The following is a 22,372-nucleotide window of genomic DNA, read 5'->3' as shown; positions in this document are numbered from 1 at the left end:
CAGCATTCAACTACAACGTCCCCTCAAAATTGTTCAGCAAGCTCCAAACTCCAAATACCCACTGTGCATTTGGCTCATGGATTTCCTCACCTCCAGATCACAATTAGTGAGGATTGTTAAGAACATCTTCTCCGCAATCTCCATCAATGCCAGAGAACCACAGGGATATGTTCTTGGCCCCTTGCTCTACTCACTTTACACCTATGACTGTGTGGCTCAGTACAACAACACCATCTACAAATTCAAGATGAAAACAAGGCAGGGGGTTATATTAAAAGGGTTATGAATCAGCATACAGGAGGGAGATTGAAAACATGGCTGGATGGTGCACCAACAACAAACTCAATGTCACTAAAACAAAAGAGCTGATTATTGACTTCAGGAATAGGAAAAACAGAGGTGCACAACCAGTGATCACTGGAGGATCAGAGATGGCAAGGGTGAGCTAAGTCATTGGAGTCACTATCTAAGAGGATTTTTCCTGTTCCCGACATACTATAGGCAACATGATATCGGAAGACCTAGAAAATTTCGACAGAGATGTGGGGAAAGTGTGTTGACTGGCTGCATCACAGTCAGGGAGGGGGGAATACCAATACCAATGAACATAAGCATCTGTAAAAGGTAGTGGACACAGCCCAGGTCATCACTGGCAAAATGTCCTCCACCACTGAGAACATCCAGAGAACGCTGCCATCAGAGAGCAGCAGCAATCATCAAAGATTCACAGCACTCAACACACGCTGTGTTCTCACTGCTACCATCAGGAAAGAGGTGTAGGTGCAACAAGACTCGCACCACCAAGTTCAGGAACAGATGTTCCCCCGCCACCATCAAACTCCTCAACAACAAATTCTATCAGGGACTCATTTAAGGACTCTTACTTATCCAGTTTATTGATTTTTTTTTCTCTCTGTATTGCACAGTTTGTTTACATTTCTTTAATTGTTTATATATGTATATTTTTTATTTGTTTACTTGTCCACGTTTATTTGCACTACCAGTAAGTGGTGATTCTGCCTCGCCCATAGGAAAAAGTATCTCAAGGTTATATGTGATGTCATGTATGTACTCTGACAATAAATCTGAAATTTTGGATCCTGATCATATTTACGTAGTTTAACTGGAAAATCATCACTCATTTAGGTCACTAGATACAGCTATTCTCACAGAATTCTCTACAACAAAGAAGGAGACCATCGTGCCCCCAAGTCTATGCTAATGCTCAATCCTACTTCCCCACATATTTCGCCATGACCTCTTCTCCTTCAGTTCCATCCCAATTCTCCCATTACCCTTCAATGCCCAAACTAACTTACAGTGGACAAGGGGTATGCCAATCAGCACATTTTTTTGGTATGGGTGGAAACCAGTCCACCTGGGGACAGGCTCACACAGAACAGTCAGAGAGAATGCACAGGAACATCACATTATCAGGAGATCAGGATGAAACCTAAATTACAAGAGTTACGAGGCACCAGCTCTTTCAGGTGCACCACGGTGCCACCTATTGTAGATTTATTCAGGAGTAGTAGAGCAAAACTTTGTGGCCTTCTCCATTTTGTAGAATTTTAATTTGGACTGTTTGAGTTGACACTGCATTGTTCACAGCATAGGATACTGCAAACTCTTGACAGCCAAACTGGTACTTTTGTGTCCAACCACTACTGTAAGTTAAGAAACATTGCGACTAAGCTGAGAACATCAAACCGCAATGACTGGATCATTTAGGTTAGAACTTGGTTACCAGAAAACTTCAAGAATTCTCCTGCTGCTCTGCAAATAGGGGCTTGGCACCTTTCGGCGAGAAATTAGATTTTACTGATGTTTGGTGTGTGATATTTGAAGTGTATTTTGCCCTACCACAATTGTGAGATCCGTTGGCAATCACTAAACTGGTGAAATTTATCTTTAAAATAAAATCCTAGGGTGCGCTAACCTGCCCAAGCTCCAATGCCATCTCTCTGCATTTGTCACAGCTGCTGTATCGTCACTGCCAAACAATCATAGGACACACGTCCACAATTTAGATATACTCTCCGTGGCTGCCAGAGCAATGTTGGAGGGAATAACATGGGGCATAAAGATTATGAATCTCCACTGTGTCTGGCCATACTTACTCCCCTCTGAATCCTGGCACACATTCATTTCAATTTCCTTAAATGATCCTCAGCGACGGTGAGGCTGCATCAAGCAAAGGTCACAGCAGAGATTACTGCAATGACAAACTGCACTAGAGACTAGGACGAAAAGTAAACAATCCCCTGTGCCTGCACTGCAGAGATCAGTACAGTAGGTACAGATAGCCAAGCATCCCATGTTCCAGCAGAACCATTTATACTCACATATAAATTGACTTAGTATGGAATTTGCTCCTTCTTTGAAACTGCAGGTCATAAGTTGCTCATTTTGCACCAGTTTCCAACATCAATAGCACGCATCGCACACTGGCATCATGTGAACGAATGTCACTCAGGAACTTACACCCATGCTAACATGAAATGTGCCCAGAAATGCTTGGCCCAACATCCAAGTGGAAGGGATCTCCACCAGAAAGGGACAGGAGATACTTAAATCTAATTTTATATGCATTTATGCACAAAATTTGCAAAAATTAATCCAATTTATTGGCATTTTACTTGCAATTAGAGAACAGATGGGACTCTGGTGAACAGCCCTTCCACATGAACGTTGACAATGCAGCAATCAATCAATGCTTCACAGACATGTCAATCTGAGGACTGTGGACCCGCTGCCAGCTATCACAAGATCAACATTCTCAAGTTAAAGTCTTCTGGACTGAGTGCTAGATGTTGAAAGGGTAACCCAGTGGTTCTCACCCGTTTTCTTTCCACTCACATACCACTAAGTATTCCCTCTGCCATCGGTGCTCTGTGATTAGTAAGGGATTCCTTAAAGTGGTACGTGGGTGGAAAGAAAAATTTTGAAAACCACTGTTTTAATCGTACCTAATTGATTCGTTATGTGCATGGTTTCGTAACTCCAAATGACAATTTTTCTCAAGCAAAATATTTCAGTAACAATTGGGTCTAGAGCAGTGATTCTCAACCTTCCCTTCCCACTCACATACCACCTTAAACAATCCCTTACCAGTCACAGAGCACTGATGGCGTAGGGATTACTTAAAGTGGCATGTGAATGGAAAGAAAAAGGTTGAGAATCACTGGGGTAACCTTCCTGTCTGATACAGGAATTTGGATTTCTCTCCCTCAAAAACTAAGTCCAGCTAATCGGCTGTCGTTTTAATCTGATGTAACCTTGATATAAATCCAATTTGTTTCAGCAACTAAACAAGCAAAAATGCTGGTGACCCTTGAACCTCACTGGGTAAAGAAATAATGAATTATATTATTTTCCTCCCCATCATAACAGACGGCTGGTCTTGAAGCCTGATAATAATCAGACATTGCATTTTTATCTGATAGAAGGCTGCATTTATTAGCATTTTAACATGCCTTCCCCATTATCAAAGAGAATTTTCTTTCCTATCCAATTCATAGCTCGCCTCGTACTCGCAACGGATGCAGTGCCACTCTATTTTGTGCTTAGTTGAAAAAATAAAACCATTTTCAACACAGACCCCATCTGGTTGAAATCATACAATTTTATTAGCTGACATTACTCTTACAGAATGGGTTAATAAAATTATGATAATATACATCTTAAAAAGGTATAGATGGTGGGGTTTTAGGTATTAGTTTAGGTACACTTCTGCAGTGAACTGGGATTCACTGGTAGTATGTTATGCCGATGGCTGGCTCCACCCCCATCTGCTCACATATAACTTTGGTTTCCCGCCTAAACCCAGAACCCTTCTGAAGACGACTGTGAAACCCTACCCATAGTTATAAGCTAATAAAATCATTTGTTTTCCCTCCAGTCATGAGAGCTTTTAGTCGCACTACAATTTTATTAGCTTATTTCCTAAACGATGGAAGCGCTATTCAAGCCAGGTAGGCTGCTGAGATACCCTCTGTCCCCTGACGCAGCTGAGGAATTCACTTTCTGGCTAGACTGCTTCCAGGCCTACCTGAATGTGATCAGGGATGTCTTACACACTAATGAACTCAGGAGGTCCGCACTCATTCTGAGGGTAGGAACGAAAGTGTATGCAGTCATCAGGGTCTGCTTTAGGTATGACGCTGCTATCAAGGCGTTGAAGACTTGGTGCATGAAGTCACAAAACGAGGTCCTTGCAAGGCACTGATTCGCTCTACTTTGCCAACGGCCAGGAGGGACTTGCTAGATCTGTGAATGCTTGCCAAGTGCAGGTATGAAGTGGCTACGGGCTGCATTCATGAGGAAGAATAGATCCAGGACACTCTAGTGCTGGGGGTCCACTCGAGGTACATGAGGCAGCGACTGCTCAGGTCAGGAAAGAAGGACCTGGCTAGATATGCTGAACTGGCCAAGTTGTTGGAACAGTCCAGACTAGTAATTGACTATAGCCAAACTATTAATAGGTACACACTCCTGGACTCATAACCCCTCCCTTGAATTTTGGAGATGGTAAATGATATTGCACAGTATTGGGTCTATTTGACCATTAACCTGAAAGCTGCTTATCACCAGCTGCCAATCCATTCTGAAGACCGTCCATATATGGCATTTGAGGCTAACGGTCATCTCTATCAATTTTGGTCCTTTTCGGTATCACTATCAGGGTTTCTATCTTCCAAGACAGATGGACAGAACGGTGGATGAGTATGGGTTGAAGGCTACCTTCCCCTACCTCAATAATGCCACCATCTGTGGCCACACCTTGGAAGACCATGATGCCATCCTCCAGACTTTTCTCCACACAGTAAAAGCCCTGAACCTCACTTATAACTCTAGCAAGTGCATGTTCAGGACTAAACATCTGGTTATCCTTAGCTACATGGTGGAGAATGACATAATTGGCCCTGATCCCAATAGGATGTCCCCCTGCAAAAGTTCCCCATTCCCAGGACCACAATGGCTTTGAGGAGATGCCTGAGGTTTTTCTCATATTAAGCCCATTAGATCCCTCAAAATGCTGATAAGATTTGCCCTCTCTTAAAAGTCACTAATTTCCCCCTCTTGGCTGAGGGTACCTCCAGAACCACACTGCGAAAGCCGCCATGCATGCAATGGACAAGAATGTGGAAAGCGATGCTTTAGACATAGCCCTAGCCATTACCCTCAACCAGACAGGCAGGCAGGTTGCATTTTTTTCCCACGGACATTACAAGGCCACAATATCCGGAACCCATTTGTGGAAAAGGAGGCTTAAGCCATTGTAGAAGCCATGAGGCACTGGAGACACTACCTGGCTGGTAGGAAATTTACATTCCTCACTGATCAGCACTTGGTCGCATTCATGTTTAATAATGTCAAGAGGGGGAAAATCAAGAATGACAAGATTGCTAGGTGGAGGATTGAGCTCTCCACCCACAATTATGACATTGCCTATCGGCCAGGAGCCCTTAATGACCCTCCAGATGCCTTATCCAGAGGAAGCTGTGCCTCTGCACACACTGGCCAACTGCAGTCTCTGCATAATGAGCTCTGCCATCCAGGGGTCACCCACATGGCTCATTTTGTCAAGGCACGCAATCTGCCCTACTCCATGGAAGATGTCACGGAAATAACCAGGTCTTGCCAGGTCTGCGTAGAATGCAAGCTGCACTTCTACCGCCCAGCAAAGGTGCATCTGATCAAGTCATCCAGGCCCTTCGAACGGCTCAGTGTCGATTTTAAGGGTTCTCTCCCCTCCACGAATGGGAACACCTTCTTCTTCTCCGTCATTGACGAGTACTCCCACTTCCCGTTCGCCATCCCATGTCCAAACACATCCACTTCATCAGTCATAAAGGACCTAGATTCCATTTTCACCCTGTTTAGGTATCCCAGGTATATTTATAGTGACTGGGGATCACCCTTTATGAGTGACGAGCTACGTCAGTACCTGCTGGCAAGAGGCATCGCGTCCATCAGGACTACTAGCTACAACCCCAGGGGGAACAGGCAGATTGAAAAGGAGAACACCACGGTCTGGAAGGCTGACTAACTGGCGCTGGTCAAAAGGCCTTCCAGACTCAAGCTGGCAGGAAATCCTCCCTACGATGCTCCATTCCATCAGATCGCTACTATGTACCGCAATCAACGCTACTCCTCACAAATTCAGCCTATTCTAAAACCCTGTAGTCAATTACAAGAAGATGTGGCTGGTTAATGTGCTTCTCTGAAAGAGGGGAAAAAGAAAACTTTTTCCTCCAGGTTACCACAAAGAGTTCATCTTTTGTAAAAATCAGGAGGGAGCAAGTTTATTTGGCAAGACACTGAAGTGGCTGGCTGAAGGAGATCAGTTTGTGTGTGTGTCCAACGAACAATGAATATATCTCTCTCTGAAACCAACAAGAACCTTCCTGAGTGGTAACAATTTAAGTTAAAGCACCAGAGCCTGGTGAAGATCACAAATGTTAAATTCTATGCACAGTATGAAAATTGCCTGATACCAGTGAATTTGGGGAAGTGAAAAATGAATGATTGGACAGTAAAACAAAGAACTTTCCTGAACACATACACATTACATACACGTGCACTTAGAATTAGAAGGCAGTTAAGTTAAATACTGAAGAAAATTAAAAACATTTTTGTTGAAGTAACCATTGTTTTGGCGAAGTTCTTTTCTTGCTGGTGTTTGGAGTCCTCTGGGCTTCCAACATTACAAATTTAGGTTTTCTCAGATGCATTTGCAAGTTCAGTGGCACCCTTTATCTTTATAAGATGCAAAGTTCAAAAATTGATCAGCTTAAAACAAAGTCTACATGAGGACACGACCAGATATACAACTTGAGGGATTTGGGCCAGGAGTGGCAGCTCAGAATCAAATGTCACAACATTCGATAGAAGAGTAGCTGTATGAAATTAAAAATAAATCCACAGGCAAGATCAGAAAGTATAATAGCTAGACCAGGTGAAAATACAGAAATGCTGAAGGAACTCAGCAGGTCTCACCGCGTTCATAGGAGGTAAAGATATATGACCGACGTTTCGGGCCCGAGTCCTTCCTCAAGGTATGAGCAAAAAGCAGACAGGCACCTGAATTAAAAGGCAGGGGAAGGAGCGCAAACCAACAGACAAAAGGTGATAATTGGACATGAGTAGGACAGGAGAGGAAAGGTGAGAAAGGGGAGGGGGTGCTCTCACCTTTCCTCTCCTGTCCTATCCCATCACAGCGTTTGCAGACTTTAGCATTCACCTCATTGCCACACCAGGATGCAGATAAACAACACCGCACAGCCAAAGTAATTGAGCAGCTACTAATTTTCTTAATCACGCTGCATTCTGAAATCCGGAAGTGAATTGATATTAATGCAGAAAATGGTTAAAAAAAAACATGGATGTTGGAATAAATATATCAGACTCAATAATGCGATTCATCAAAAAAATCCAATCAACTTGGAACAGTGAAGCAGTTAAGTAACCAACTAAAACCCACAGAGATTGCCTTAAGCACTACATTTTAGTGAATAAGTACTGCATTAATAAGTCCCTAATGACTGATGTTCAACAGTCACAAACATATTGCATTTAAAGATTGGTATCCATCTCCCCTTAAAAAGGATCAATTCTACCACCAAGGAATGGATAATCCTGTTCACATCCATCTACTTATCTTTTTTTTAAAAAAAGCAGGCTGAACAAATACTTGGTGAGGTGAGACTTGCTACAAATCAATGAGATCATTTATAAGAGAGGTCCAAGTAACATACAGAAACACAATTATGGTAGTGTTTTGGTAATGCAATCGAGGCGAGCTAATTTGTTTTGTAACAATACAAATTAAAAACAGATTGCCTTCATTTAAGCAATTGCTTCCTAATATGTCATCAAGTCACCTTTATTTATCATTCATACCATGCTTGCACGGTAAAGACGAGATAGGGTATCTCCAGGACCATGGAGCAGATTTAAATAAATTAGTTAGAAGTGAAACACATTCAAATATTAAGACTTCTACTATATAAGTCCATGGTAACCTTTACACAAATGTTCTGGGAGTTCAGGAGCCTGATGACTTGGGGGGAAAAAAATTGTTGCCCAATCTGGACGTAAGGGCCCGAGTGCTGCAGTACCTCCTACCAGATGGCAGAAGGGAGAACAGTTTACGTGAAGGATGTGTGGAGCCCTTCACAATGTTTATTGTCTTTCGCCTGCATCGGGTGTTGTAAACGTCCTCCAAGGTAAGAAGAGAGACCCCAATGAGCATTTCTGATCATTTTATTTATATTTTGATGGTCACCTACATTTGCAGAATTGCCAAATTATAGAATATTTCAGCACAGAGAAAGATCTTTCAGCCCAATTTGTCCATCATGTTGACCTCTGAACATTAGAAAAATGCAGAAACTATAAATCCTGGTTTCTTGAATGAACAGGGTCAAGAAGGTGACAACCCCATCATTTAATTAGTTAATACCAGGCACACATCTCTCCCCTGGTAGCTCACTACATATAACATCAAAGCCAAACAAACTTCATAGTTGCTTCAAAGTAAAATTAAACAGCTCTGTGTGATTGGAGAGTTACATTCCTCTAACAAAATGAAACTTAACTCAAATGAACCAAAATGTTCTTCATGGTATGGGGACAAAATGAGTTTTCTTGAACTGTTACTATTGACATTCTTTTGATATCGCATAATGCACGCGATGTTTTTTTTTGTTTTGTTTTTTTTTTTGCACCGTTCCCAGAGGCACTGCAATACTGGGTCGATGCGTGGAGTGGACGGAGCAAGCCCCTATTCCATCTCCCTGTTCCAAAAATCAATTTAATATATGGTCCCTAGATAAGGGACATATCAGATATTAAACTGATAAGAACAGATACTACACTTGATCTTAGCCAAAAGGCCGAGAAGTGATATGCACGCGATGTATTTCATGAATATATTTATTCCTGCCTCATTGGCTCACACACACCACCTCAATTTAAAGGGAGTGATAAATGATCTCTCTCAAGTCATTCTCCCTCCCCGTCATCTTAAGCCCACACATGTATGTGGGTTGTTTTAAATGAATATTCTATATGACCATGCACATAATCACATTTATTCATAATAGATTCCAGTACGCCAGCAATCTTGCGTTAACTTCAAATCTTTCTATTTGTAGCCTGTTTTTTAAAAAATTTTTGTAAATACCTCCTAACGCACATCTGAAAAATGCAACAAGTGCAGTCAGACCTCTCCGAATGGTGAATGAAAGGAACCTGGCATCAAACCTGTGACATCCCACTCGTGATAAGACTAACGGGAAGCAGTCCACTGGAACTGCTCGAGGTTTATCTTTCTCCTGCTGTTTTATTTTTCCATTTCACACTTTGTGGAACCTAATTTTCTCACCTTGTACAAAATGTTTTTGAAAACCCCCCCCCCCCCAAAAAAAAACCACTCTCTTGAACTCAGCTGGAATCTTACAGTGGAACATTATCCTGAACTCCAGGTTTGGAGCTGGGATGGAGAAAAAGGCAATTCTTTGTGCAGAAGAGGAAGGCAATACATTCATGACAGTTGAAAATTGGGATATTGAAGTCTGCCATGATCAGAATTCTACAATTCTTACATTCAGAATCATGAAATGGTTACAGCCATTTGCCTTGTAGAGTCCAGGCCATTACTATGTAAGAATTATCTATCTTATCCCAATTCCATGAACTGACCCTATTTTACTGAAAAATCTTTCCTTTTGTATATTTATCTTGGTCTCCTTTGCATGTTTTAATTTGATTTTCTAATTCTTGCAGGGCACACCAAACCCTAGGTCAATAGTTCTCAACCTTTTTCTTTCCACTCACATATCACTTTAAGTATTCCCTATATCAAAAGTGCTCTGTGATTGCTTAAGGTGGGTTGTGAGTGGGAAAGGAAGGTTGAGAATCACTGCTCAAGACCCAATTGTTACTGAAATATTTTGCTTGAGAAAAATTGTCATGGGCCCATTTCCTTTGAAGTTATGAAACCGTACACATAACGAGTCAATGAGGGACGATTAAAACAGTGGTTTTCAGTTTCTTTCCACCCACATACCACCTTAAGCAATCCCTTACTAATCATAGAGGACCTATGGCATAAGGATTACTTAGAGTGGTATGTGAGTGGAAAAAGGTTGAAAACCACTGCCGTAGGTACCTTGTTAAAATATTTTTCCTTTCTAATCATTCTCTGTCCCTTAACTGTCAATTTCTCTGCCAATCAAAATAGAACACACTTCTGTAATCCACTTGAATATGTGCCCTATTACTTGTTTGTTGACATAACAGTATAAAGATAGTGGAATAATTGTTCCTCTATCTACCTTTTACATCTAACTGCAACTTCGCTATCACTGCTACAATAGTTTGGGTCCAAGACGTCATGATATGCATACGCTTTCTCCAATTCTGTGATCAAATGTTTTTGAGATAAGAAGAGTGGAAGCAAGCCTACCTCAACAGCAGATATGACCCAGTGTTCATACTGGAACATAAAAGGCAACCGGTTTCTTTGGATAACAGTTCATAGGAAAGGTTTTGCTTTATACTTGATCTGACTAATTATCTACTGTTTTCAACCTCTGTAAATAGAGTTCACATTCAAATTTATTATCATCTGACTGTACTTGTATTTGTAAATGTTAAACACCCTGAGGCCAGCATGCTTTACAGTTCTTGTACCCGTAGACACAGGGTCAGCAGCCTGCCCAGCTGTGGCTGTGTTAAATCTGGTTTTAAAGACCTATTACAAGCTCACATTTCATTTAGTGGATTTATGCAAGCTGCAACTATTCACAGCTTGTAGCGAGATAGAATGGCACCATTAAGTATTGGCTATATAGAAAGTGATGCTCTGGAAGAAGAATCAAGAACAATGGTTGTTTATTCAGGAAAAACAAATGGTGAGAGATTTATGTGATTATGGGTCATGTGATTGGGGCACTTAAAGAAATAGGATTCAGTTTTGATCAGCCAGCCATCTGATAAACACAGAGGTGAAGTGACTCTGTGTGAAATGACTCTGTGTGAAATGGACAATTCTGCTGATTGTACTGGTCAGAGAAATTATTGAACCACTGTGAACATTATAATGGTCATTTTGATTGACCCATATCGGGACAAAGGAAGCAGGTGAATTACTTCATTGGATCGTGACTATTGTGATGGTCATTTCATCTGACCCATGTTTGAGTTTTGGAAAACTCGTGGAAGTCACACTCTTTGTTTCCCCTATACAAGGAAAAGGGGAGTTGTGACCAACATTCATATGAAAGGACATTTCTCTGGAAGCATCGCGACAAGGATTTGTGAATTTTTGGCTGTCAGATCATTCCCTCTCTCTCCTCCTTTGTGATTGCTTCTGGCATCAGTTTAAAAGTCGGTGTTTCTATAACTGAATTTTGGAATGACTTTCCAGAATTGTGCCTAAGCTGTAATGGTTTGGGTATTCCACACCCACCCACACACACCCACACCCACACCACTCATGTTTTATATTATTCGTAGTTATTAATAAATATATAGATTTTTTTAAATAACACTCTCTTGTTGAATTTCTATTGCTGCTGGTCTGCAACATTGTTGGATCATTAAAAACACTAGCTTCAAATTGAAGGTATTGTTGGGGCATGCCAAGCTACAGGGATTAGTCCCTGTCATGAAGCTTTCTTCAGTGGCCTTGCACACCAATTAGATAAATCCAACATAACCATCTGAGTAATAAAATCCATCAGACAACAATCTGTGATGACAATAGAAAAATGCTGAAGATTTACAGACAACATATGTAGAGATGTTTTCTGTGGTTACAACTTAAGATTTGCATACTTTCTCATTTTCCTGTGTTCTGTTGAAAAATCATATACCCGAAATGTTAACAGCTTTTCTTTCCACTGATGCTGTCTGACCCTTTAGAGTATTTTACACATTTTCGGTTTTTATTTCTGATTTACAGCATCTGAGGGTTTTCTCTGCTTTTAGAATAAAGCACAGGTGAATAACGGTATTTATGGAGATTTGTGAAAAGCAATGATTATTTTCTTAAAACTTAAATGTCTAACAGGAGATTTTATACAAACGTTCAAAGTTTTATAGGTCTTTTGACAGGATAAGTAAAGGGAAATTGAAAGACCAGCAACTAAAGGAATTGTTAATTGCAATAAGTTGTTAAGAGTTTGGAAAATATTGCCTGAAACATATTTCAATGGAAACTTTGAAATTGGATATATCCTTGAAAAGGAAGAATTTGTATGCGAGAGAGAAAGAGTAAGGAAATGGACAAATTAAATAACACTTCTAAAGAGCAAGTTTCAGTGCAACTCGCTAAAAAGACTCATTACAATAACATCATGACCTTAATTTGGTCAAAATGCATCAAGCACGTTGAAAGGGGCATCATCAAACTGGATCGGACACCAAGCCTCATAAGCAAATGAGAGGTCAAAGGAGCAAAAGCTTGGTTAAAGAAATAGCTTTTCATTAGTGCAAAGGAACAGAGTGAAGTAAGGGGACTCGTCAGCTAAAGGTGTGGGCAATAAATGCACAGAAAATAAAAAGGTCAGAATTGAAGGAAAGCCCATATCTCACAGGGATGGGTGGCAAAAGAAGATTGCAGAAAAGGGCAAGGGAAGTCATAGAAGCCTTTTAAAATACATTTTTTTAAAACTAAAGTCCGATAGAGGTAAGTCGATGCAGGGAAGGTGGGATAAAAGGTATTTAGTACAAGTTGGCATTGTGCCTGGAGAGCTCACATTTAATGAAGACAGGAAGACAATCAGGGGTGTGTTGGAATCTAGAGGAAACAAGTTATTGACGGATGATTTCAACAACAACAAAATGAGGGACTGTTATGAAGGTGAAAGCAGACCACCTGGCTCTGCTATAAGGCTCTATTCTCAGTTGAATACGTCACCTTGATTCAGCGTTCCGTTGAACTCTTCCTGAACACTGGCTCATTTACCCACGATAATAACCTTTTTTCAATAGCTTTAACATTTGCAGTATTGGTTCCCCACCAATAAAGGTTAGAAGACTCACCGATCTTTGGTATTGAAGGATTGTCCTTATTCTTGGTTCTGCATCTACTCTTAATGAGCTACTAGAAATAGTCATGCCATTTTTTTTTTTAAGACACACATTATATTGGATTCTGTTGCTTTCTTGACATTGATCTTTCAGTTAACACCATTTCTCTTGAGCTCAATACACAATCCATCTGTTTCACCATTGTCAAAATTAAAGTAAATATAAACAATCCATCCTTTTTATTCTTTCTATTTCAAACTCCACTCATCCAACAATGTTCCCTTTTATCCCCATCTGGCCAAGCAGACAGAAGGAATATGATTGTTGTTTAATGCACGTCTTGATCTCCGCTAACATGTTCAGGTGCCCAAACCTTCTTTCATAGCAATTTTCTAATATCAGTTTAACTCATACATAACTCTTCAATACCGTTTCAGCTTTGTTGTCAAATTAGATCCCCTTGCTGCCAAAAAATTTCTTGCACCATGTTTTTGTTAAGAAAAATATTCTGAAAAAGTAACCAAATGTGTTTTTTTAAGTATTTCGCTCCAGATTCCAGAATTTGTGGGTCTCTTTTTTAGGTATCGTTTATTTCATTGATTACATTGTGTGCACCCAGCCAACAAGGTGTTGAGCATATCTCTTCTCTTTCTTTTCTTTTTCAATCTTTTTATTATTATTATAATTTATAAACACATACAGTTCAAAGAGATATAAAAAATACATAGTAAGTAATGAATTAATACAGAGATATTAAACAATAATATTACAGTATAAAAATATATCATAAAAAAAATTTTTAGATCAGTTTAGGGTGTGAACTATCTCTAAAAAAAAGATATAATTAATAACAATATATGAAAAAAGAGAAAAAAAAACCCCAAAAAAGAAGAAAAAACAAATCTGAATTAAAAAAACTTTAAAAAAAACTTTAAAAAAACCTACAGATATAGCTAAACCACGCCGATCACTCCGATCTCATCTTACAGCCCAATTATCATACATAATCATAGAAAGAAAACAGAGCCAGATCAACTCACCACAAATGAAAATATTGAATAAATGGTCGCCAGGTTAACTCAAACTTAGAAGGGGATTCATAGACAGAGTTTCTAATTTTCTCTAAATTTAAACATAGTATAGTTTGGGTAAACCATTGGAAAACAGTGGGAGGATTAACCTCTTTCCAATTCAATAGTATAGATCTTCTAGCCATTAGTGTAAGAAAAGCAATCATACGATCCGCAGGAAGAGATAAATAAGTCAAATCTATCATAGGTAATCCAAAAATTGCAGTAATTGGATGTGGTTGTAAATCAATATTCAAAACAGTAGATATAATGGAAAAATTTTCCTTCCAATAATTCTGTAAAGAGGGACAGGACCAAAACATATGTGTAAGGGAAGCTATTTCCAATTGACATTTATCACATATAGGATCAATATGAGAATAAAAGCGATGGAGTTTATCTTTAGACATATGAGCTCTATGAACAACTTTAAACTGTATTAGTGAATGTTTTGCACATAGAGAAGAAGAGTTTACCAGTCGCAGAATTTTATTCCAATTTTCATTGGAAATATGAAGGTCGAGTTCTCTTTCCCAATCATTTTTAAACTTTACAAAAGTCCCAGAATTTATTTTTGTAATTATATTATATAATTTAGATATCACACCTTTTGGAGGGAATTTTGAATATAGTATATCCTCTAAAACAGTCGTAGTCTCCCGATTGGGAAAAGAGGGTAAAGTCGAAACTAAGAAACTCCTAATCTGCAAATATCGAAAGAAATGAGATCGAGGTAAATCATATTTCATGGATAATTGTTCAAATGACATGAAAGAGTTATCCAAGAATAAATCCGAAAAGCATGTTATACCTTTAACTTTCCAGAGTAAATAAGCTTGATCAATTAGAGAGGGATGAAAAAGGAAATTTAGTACAATAGGAGTTTCCAAGATAAAATGACTTAGGCCAAAAAATATCCGGAATTGAAACCATATACGTAGTGTATGTTTAGCCATTGGATTATCAATTTGTTTATATAATTTAGTAAGAGTAAAAGGGAGAGCAGCTCCCAAAATAGAGCTAATTGAAAAATTTTGTATCAGTTTAATTTCTAAATTTACCCAATGGGGATTTAGAGATAATTCTGAATAATTCAACCAACACCTTAAGTAACTAATATTAATTGCCCAATAATAAATTCTAAAGTTGGGTAATGCCAACCCTCCCTCTAGTTTAGATTTCTGTAAATATTTTTTCCCCAATCTAGGATTCTTGTTTTGCCAGATATACGAGGACAATTTAGAATCGACCTTATCAAAAAATTGCATTAGGAAAACTTTTATTAAATTGGATACTGGCATATTATCATCCCAAAAGATCCTCTAACTTGATACTGAAGTGATCCAACTCCAAAGAGTTACTTCATATTTGGATAACTTGTCAGTGGAGCTGCAGAACTCAGGCAAAACCTTTCCCAAAGACAAGAGTCACTTTATGGTGGATTAGAAATAATCATTAGTAAGATTCAAAGGTTCCTTCTTTTGAGGCCAAAGTTAAAAGTCCCCATCAATATTCCATTCGCTAACCATTGTTGTGATTTAACTGCACATTTGCACATCTTCATTCTTTTTCCCCTTAGGTTTGGATCCAGAGGAGTTGAAAGCAACCCTCTAGGTACAGAAACTCCAATGAACTCATTGCTGAAGCTTGTCAATTTGTGCTTGCAAGATATTGTAACTGCAATACCCTGTATAGTAAAATCCCTGCTATCTGGCACCTACAGGGATTGCGGATGCCAGATATGCAAATTTTCCAGTTGACTAAGACAAACTCTTGCAAAGAATAATTAATACACCTGCATTAAGAATAAACACTTTAAAAGAGAAAAGGCAGTGAAAAATATAATTTGGAAAAAAAGTATTGTAGTCCTTAATTATGTAAAGTTCACTTTAATCAGTTAATTCCCATAACATAAAATTTAAATTAAAACAGCTTTGCTCTCACCACTACGTAAACTGTGACACCATGATAATTAACCCCACCCCCAAGTTTACAAATAAAGCCTTATTAATATACTTAATATTAATAAGGATAAAGACTCTTACTAGGCAGGGATAGGGAGGCACTTTGAGAGCTGCTCCAGCGGCACTCTTCATCCTCGGCACTGCCATTTTATTCAAACGCAACTTTATGGAAACTTTATTCAAGCACCTGCCGAGGACGTGAGCACGTCGAGGACGCTCTGCTGGCTGAATGTTTACTCCCAAGGGGTTTTGTGCTGTTTCGGAGGTTATTGTTACAATTTTAAACTTATATTTAAATGTTTTTATTTTAATATATTTACTGATTTATTTCCTCAATTTTTTTTGCCATTTGGTTGGGTTGCTGGTTGCTTGAATCCCAGCTATGGGGGATTTTACTGAACAAGACACCTTCTAGTAATAAAAGTACTTTGAAAACCAGTAGTGGGAATCCTTTTTACATACTCACACGAGTTACCTCTAATCCTCTTTCCCTTTCCATTCCTTGGGGTGAGTTATTGACAGGTTTGAATCCCAGCATTACAAACCAGAACAGAATTTAATCCTCAGTAGTAAATTCCCAACAGCTCCTATGGGTTATAACGTATTAGTAGTGGAAGCTTATGTCTTGGAAAGCCTACAATTTTTTTTTTTTTTAAGTTTAACATCTTTTAATCGGTTGTCCCATATTGCAGCAGACACCAGCACCAAACCCTGCAATATTTTATAAATTTGCTCACAAACTTTGCAAAATTCACCTTATTCAGTGACTTTCTTGCTGAAACATACCGTCTGGACATTTCTTTTATTGGTTTTGCTGTTTCAGTTGAATTTTATATTGGCATATTTCTGATTGCACTCCAGTGCCAAACTTCCTTAAAAGGGTAGGAACCACAGCAGTTTCAATCTAGTGCAGGAATACAAAAGTACTTTCCAAACAAGTGCATTAACTCTTTACTAGCTGGGGGTATGGCTTCTTTTTTTAAATCTAGTTATTAATAAGCAGTGAAAAAATGTTTTGTATTGTTTCCATAATAGCAGGTAGTTGGATCAATCAGGTTTTAATGAAACAAACTCTGAGAATATTCCCACATCAAGAAAAGTGAAGAATAAAACTAATGCTGTTTCCAATTGTTTTAACTCATTTTATTTCTAAATCAAGAACTGTAAATAATTAGGTGAAGAGAGAATGTCATGAGCATGGTAAGAAGGGTTCCTATCTCATGGATCTGGGTAGATAAACAAGATGTTGGAGCACATGAAGGTGCAAAAGATAAATACACAAGGAGAAATAAAAGATTATGTTGAACGCTAGCTTGAGTCTCATTACAGTACAACTCCGATTATCCAAAATGGTCAGGTCCGGATACGGTTTTTTTTTGAGAACTGGCCTTTTTTTTAAAAAACAGTCCAGTAGCAACAGCAAATCACTTGTAACAGCGTTTAAACAACAACAAACAACAAGGGAAGGCTTTTTAACCATTAAAATAATGTTTAATTCTCACGGAAAAAAAATGTTGGCCACAGCCGATCACCGACACCTCCCCACTGAGGCCACGACAGTGCTGGGAGCCTGAGGGTCCGGCTCCTGCCCAGGAGCTTGAGGTTTCCGCTGCCGCCACCGGGGTTCAGCTCTGAAAATTTTCAGATAAATCAGGATTTCGGATATCCTGGTTTACCCAAATTTTTTTTAAATTTTCGGATTTCGGAGAATCCGATTTCGAATTATCAGAGTGTACCAAATTTGCTGTTTCTGTGCTTTGCAGTCGAGACTATTCTATGCCATTTATTAAAAAACCTGGATCCTGCTGCAATAAAAGTTAGCTCAAGACAACCATCTTTCAAGTTGGGCATCAATGTGTGCTGCTGTTTGTAGCTGCCTTATTCTGAATGGTATGTAGTGGAACGACATGATCAGCTGTGGGTGCTAAGATACCAAAAATCATTATATGTATTGTTGAAAGGGGTTCACTATATCTGGCATTAATGATACTCAAGGTTTCAGGTACTATCATTCACATTTTTTTTTAAATGCACCATTCCCTCCAATGAAAAACAAAGCCCTTGCAGCGTTTCCAGAAGTTTCTCAGTGGCATATCAGATGCAGTAACCTATGAGGTTAAGACCTTGTGGTTGCATATTGTTGTGTAAACACACGTGAGGATAAAATGAATGGTCACAAAATTGGCTCCAGAGATTGGCTTGGGTGATGAACCAATGTCTATTGACTGCAGTGCCCAAGAGTTGCCAATAGGTTTCAATAATTTTGATGTCCAATCAATGCTACACACATCCACAGAGCCAGTGGCATGAGTGGTGAGCTCGTGTCAAAGCTTATTCTCCCTCATACAGATGACACACATCATGGCTGCAAACAGTTGTGACAGTTGTTCTTGTGTGATATGACTTGAGAAGCATTGAACTTGAGAGAGAAACCATGAAAGAAAGCATGCCCTAAAATTCTCAAGCACTGTTAAATAATGAACAGTGACTTCACATTCATGTTAAAGATCAGTGAATGTGTCTTCAAATGCCCTAGCCCATCATTACAGACCCAATATACACCTCAATTGGCACATTTGTGTCACTCACTCACCTAGAATCACATCCAGTGTTCCTCTACTCCACTCTACCCTCAAACAATGCTGAAGATCTTGCAGCTTACACACAATAACCACACCAGCAACCGTATCAAACAGATTTCACAACACTCACTGACACAAAGACCTTTTTCTTACAGGCCAAATCACTACACAATGAACACAATATGAACGAAATGGAGGAGTAGGTGTACATGATGGCAGAGGCAATGACCAATGTGGACCTAAGTCCATCAAAGGTACCTCCTGCCACCCACTCCTGATTTCAGATAGCACAAACTGGCACCTCTGACCTAGCCATTCATTGTTTCATACAGGCATTTTTTTTTTAAATTTCAGACCAAGGGTCACAACCTGACCAGGAGGATTAAAAAATGTAGTCACTCCATTTTATACTTGCAAGTGCCAGCCGAGATACTGGCATTGTGTATACAGACCATGGCATAGATGTGGGATGTCTATATACAAGGCACCAGGACTGAATGGCTGGCATCAAGGGCCTCTCCTCTGCAGAGGGTGAACTCACACACAGGTTCTACCACAAAGGGCACATGAAGAGTCTTTGATAGGACGAAGTAGAAAAGAATGCTGATACTGAAACACAGGGAGATGTTAGATGCCTTGAAAATTTTGCAACTATGCTTTTCGATGTCTCAAAGCATGAAGGGAATCACAAACAGAATCAGGTTTATTGTCATGAGCATGTACTATCTCTTAAAGATGTCCTTAATGGAGGGAAAACTAATGCCCATGATGGTGCTTGCCAAGTTCACAGCCCTGGTTGCCTTTTCTTGTCCTGTGCGCCTCCATACCAGATAATCATGCAATCAGTTAGAATGCTCTCCATGGTACACCTATAGAAATTGTCAAGCCTTTGGTGACACATCAAATCTCCCGAAGCTCCGAACAAACTATAGAAGTAGGCGAGCCTTCTTCATGATTGCATCAACATGATGGCCCCAGGATAGTTCTTCAGAGATGCTGACATCTAGGAATTTACCCTCTCTACTCCTACCCCCTCGATAAGGAGTGGCTTGTGTTCTCCCAGTTTCCCCTTCCAAATTTCACAATAGGTTCCTTAGTTTTGTTAACATAGAATACAAGGTTATTGTTGTGCACCACTTAACTCGCTGATCTATCTCATTCCTGCATGCTTTCTCATTGCCATCTGTGACAACTGTGGTGTCATCAGAAAATTTGTAGATGGCATTTGAATTGTGCTGAGCTACACAGTGATGGGTGGAGAGAGAGTAGAGCAGTGGATTGTCAGTGAGGAGGAAATGTTGTCGATCATCCAATGAAGAAATCAAGGATCCATTTGCAAAGGAAGATGCAGGTTTTGAAGCTTGCACACCAGCACAGAGGATGATGGTGTTCAAACCGGAGCTGTAATGGATAAAAAGCAGCCCGACATACATGTTGCATTTGTCTGGTTGATCCAGGGCTGAGTTGCGAGCCAGGGAGGTTGCAGCGGTAGGTGAATTGCAGTGGGTCAAGGTCTTTTCTTAGATCCAACACAAACTCTGGTAAATTATACTGATCAGTATGGAGGTTCCAGAATTTTTTTTTTTATAAATTGAACTTCACCAGAGTGATTCCCATTTAGCACCTTAACTCTAAAGGTGAGTGGTTATCCTTGCATCCACCCTCTTCTAGTGATTCCACGTCCCATCTCCAAACTTAAAAATCTTGAACCATTGTTAATTATATTCAGTATTTATATTTGTTGGCTGGGGATCCTCTGTGTGGGTGTTAGCTGATGAGTAATTCTCAGCTTTCCTTGACATAATGTGAAATGCATGTCTTTATGTGTAAGACCCTAATGACTGGTCTCAGGTTTTCATCACCAATTACAGATTCATTAGATTTAATAGACTCTAAACAGTCCCTTCGGTCCAGCATTTTCATTCTGACTAAATTGTCCACTGAAATTAGTCCCAGTTGCTTGCCTGCGGCCCATATCCCTCGAACTTTTCCTACCCATACACCTGTCTAGATGCCTTTTAAATATTAGAATTGTACCCTCCTCTACCACTTCCCCAGGTTGCTCATTCCATATACCCGCCATGCTCTGTGTGAAAAAAGGTGTCCCTCAGGTCCCTTTTCAATCTATCCTATTTCACCTTATGCCTGTGCCCTCTCATTTTAGACCCCCTAAAATCTAACCTTAATGGTTATGCATGTTTAACATAGGAGCAGAGGATGGTCGCTAAACAGTGGATGGTGGAAACTGCAATCTGGTCTGTTCTTAGAACATAAAATTCAAAATCCCATTGGGGATGGAATAAAATGAAAGAAGCCAAGTTTAGATCATCAGGATACAATTTCTTTCCAATATCCTCAAAGTTGGAGGCAGTGAAGGAATTAATGTTACACGGAAGTGAAATACTGCCTTACCAAAGTGAAAACAAAATAAAGAACGCCTTGATCTGATTGCTTTTTGAAGGAAGTTAATTTAAAATTCAGCCCTTTAGGAGATCAAAGCATCATCTTGGATAATAATGATCTTGAGCTTCCAATATAATCCAAAAAAATATATGTCCAGCCACATGCCTCTGAAGCTGATGTGAATTTGAGAGATTTTAGATTGCAGTCATTCAATAAAATAAAATAGAATGGGCTTTCATAAAGGTCAAAAATGGGAACCCCTGGTGCAGTAGTATTGTGATCGAGTAGTGGTCCATCATCTGCTCCTGGTATGAAATGAGGTCCAGATTTCAAAAGAAATCAGTTAAATCAATGTCTGCTGTCTTAAAAGAAATCCTCAGGAAAATAAGCATTCAGCTTTCTTACAATAACACTGTTATGCAAAAAAAATAGGGGATCCTTTGGTCACCAGCTTTTGCAATGTTCAAAGAATTATGAGAGCTTATTGTCACAAATGAGCACAATGTACTGATGTACTGAAATTCTTACCTGCTCCATCCAAACAGATACACGAGATACACAAAGTACAGCATGGTTACCGGTCATTTCGGCCCAAGAGTCCGTGATGCCCAATTTACACCCAATTAACCTAGACCCCCAGTATGTTTCAAAGGGCGGGAGTAAACTGGAGCCCCTGGGGAAAATCCATGCAGACACAGGTAGAACGTACAAACTCCTTACAGACAGCTGGATTCGAACCCCAGTCTGGTCCCGACTATTGGCACTGTAAAGGAATTTTGCTAACCGCTACGCCAACCGTGTCACCCTAAACATTAAATTACCACAATATGCCAACACAGAAAAAGAGATTATAGTTATCAAAGGATAGATAGATAAATTTCACATTGCATTTAGTGTGAGGGGGAAAAAAAGGTGAAATTTCATTTGTGAAACAAATCATTTGGTGGTCTCGGACTAATTTATATTTCTGGTTAGAGGTATACAGTGAGGTTGAAGAGCCTGATAGCAGTTGGAGAAATTTAATTCACATGATTGGATATCTTATAAAAGTGGATCATTAAGAGATAAGGTAACAAGACATGATAGTACGATGGTACTTCCATAAATTTAACCGGTTCAATCCTCATGATTAATTATGATCAATTACACAACACCTACCACTGAGCAGTTAGCAGAAGTAAAAGATTTAGCTGAGAGCTCAGATATTTCTGTACTTCTTTTTCCTCAAAGTAATTCAGGGCCTAATGAGAAAGCACATTATAGCATATTTAAATCCATAGTTCACTTAGGCAAAATAAATGCACAGGCA

The 22,372-nt window shown here is 39.4% G+C and overlaps 1 protein-coding gene and 1 non-coding gene across 4 annotated transcripts in view; both read right to left on the bottom strand.

The window, feature by feature from the left end:
* The window catches only part of LOC138744465 (cGMP-dependent protein kinase 1-like), a 592,254-nt gene that overhangs the window by 561,097 nt on the left and 8,785 nt on the right, over positions 1-22,372 (bottom strand). The gene's annotated exons all lie outside the window — the stretch shown is intronic.
* Positions 8,722-8,912, bottom strand: LOC138745115 (U2 spliceosomal RNA). Its single transcript, XR_011346043.1, has one exon. It is a non-coding gene; the product is annotated as a U2 spliceosomal RNA (small nuclear RNA).

The sequence above is a fragment of the Narcine bancroftii genome, chromosome 10 (genome assembly GCF_036971445.1).
Source record: "Narcine bancroftii isolate sNarBan1 chromosome 10, sNarBan1.hap1, whole genome shotgun sequence".
Classification (NCBI taxonomy): Eukaryota; Metazoa; Chordata; class Chondrichthyes; order Torpediniformes; family Narcinidae; genus Narcine; species Narcine bancroftii.
This window is presented reverse-complemented; position numbering and strand designations above follow the sequence as displayed.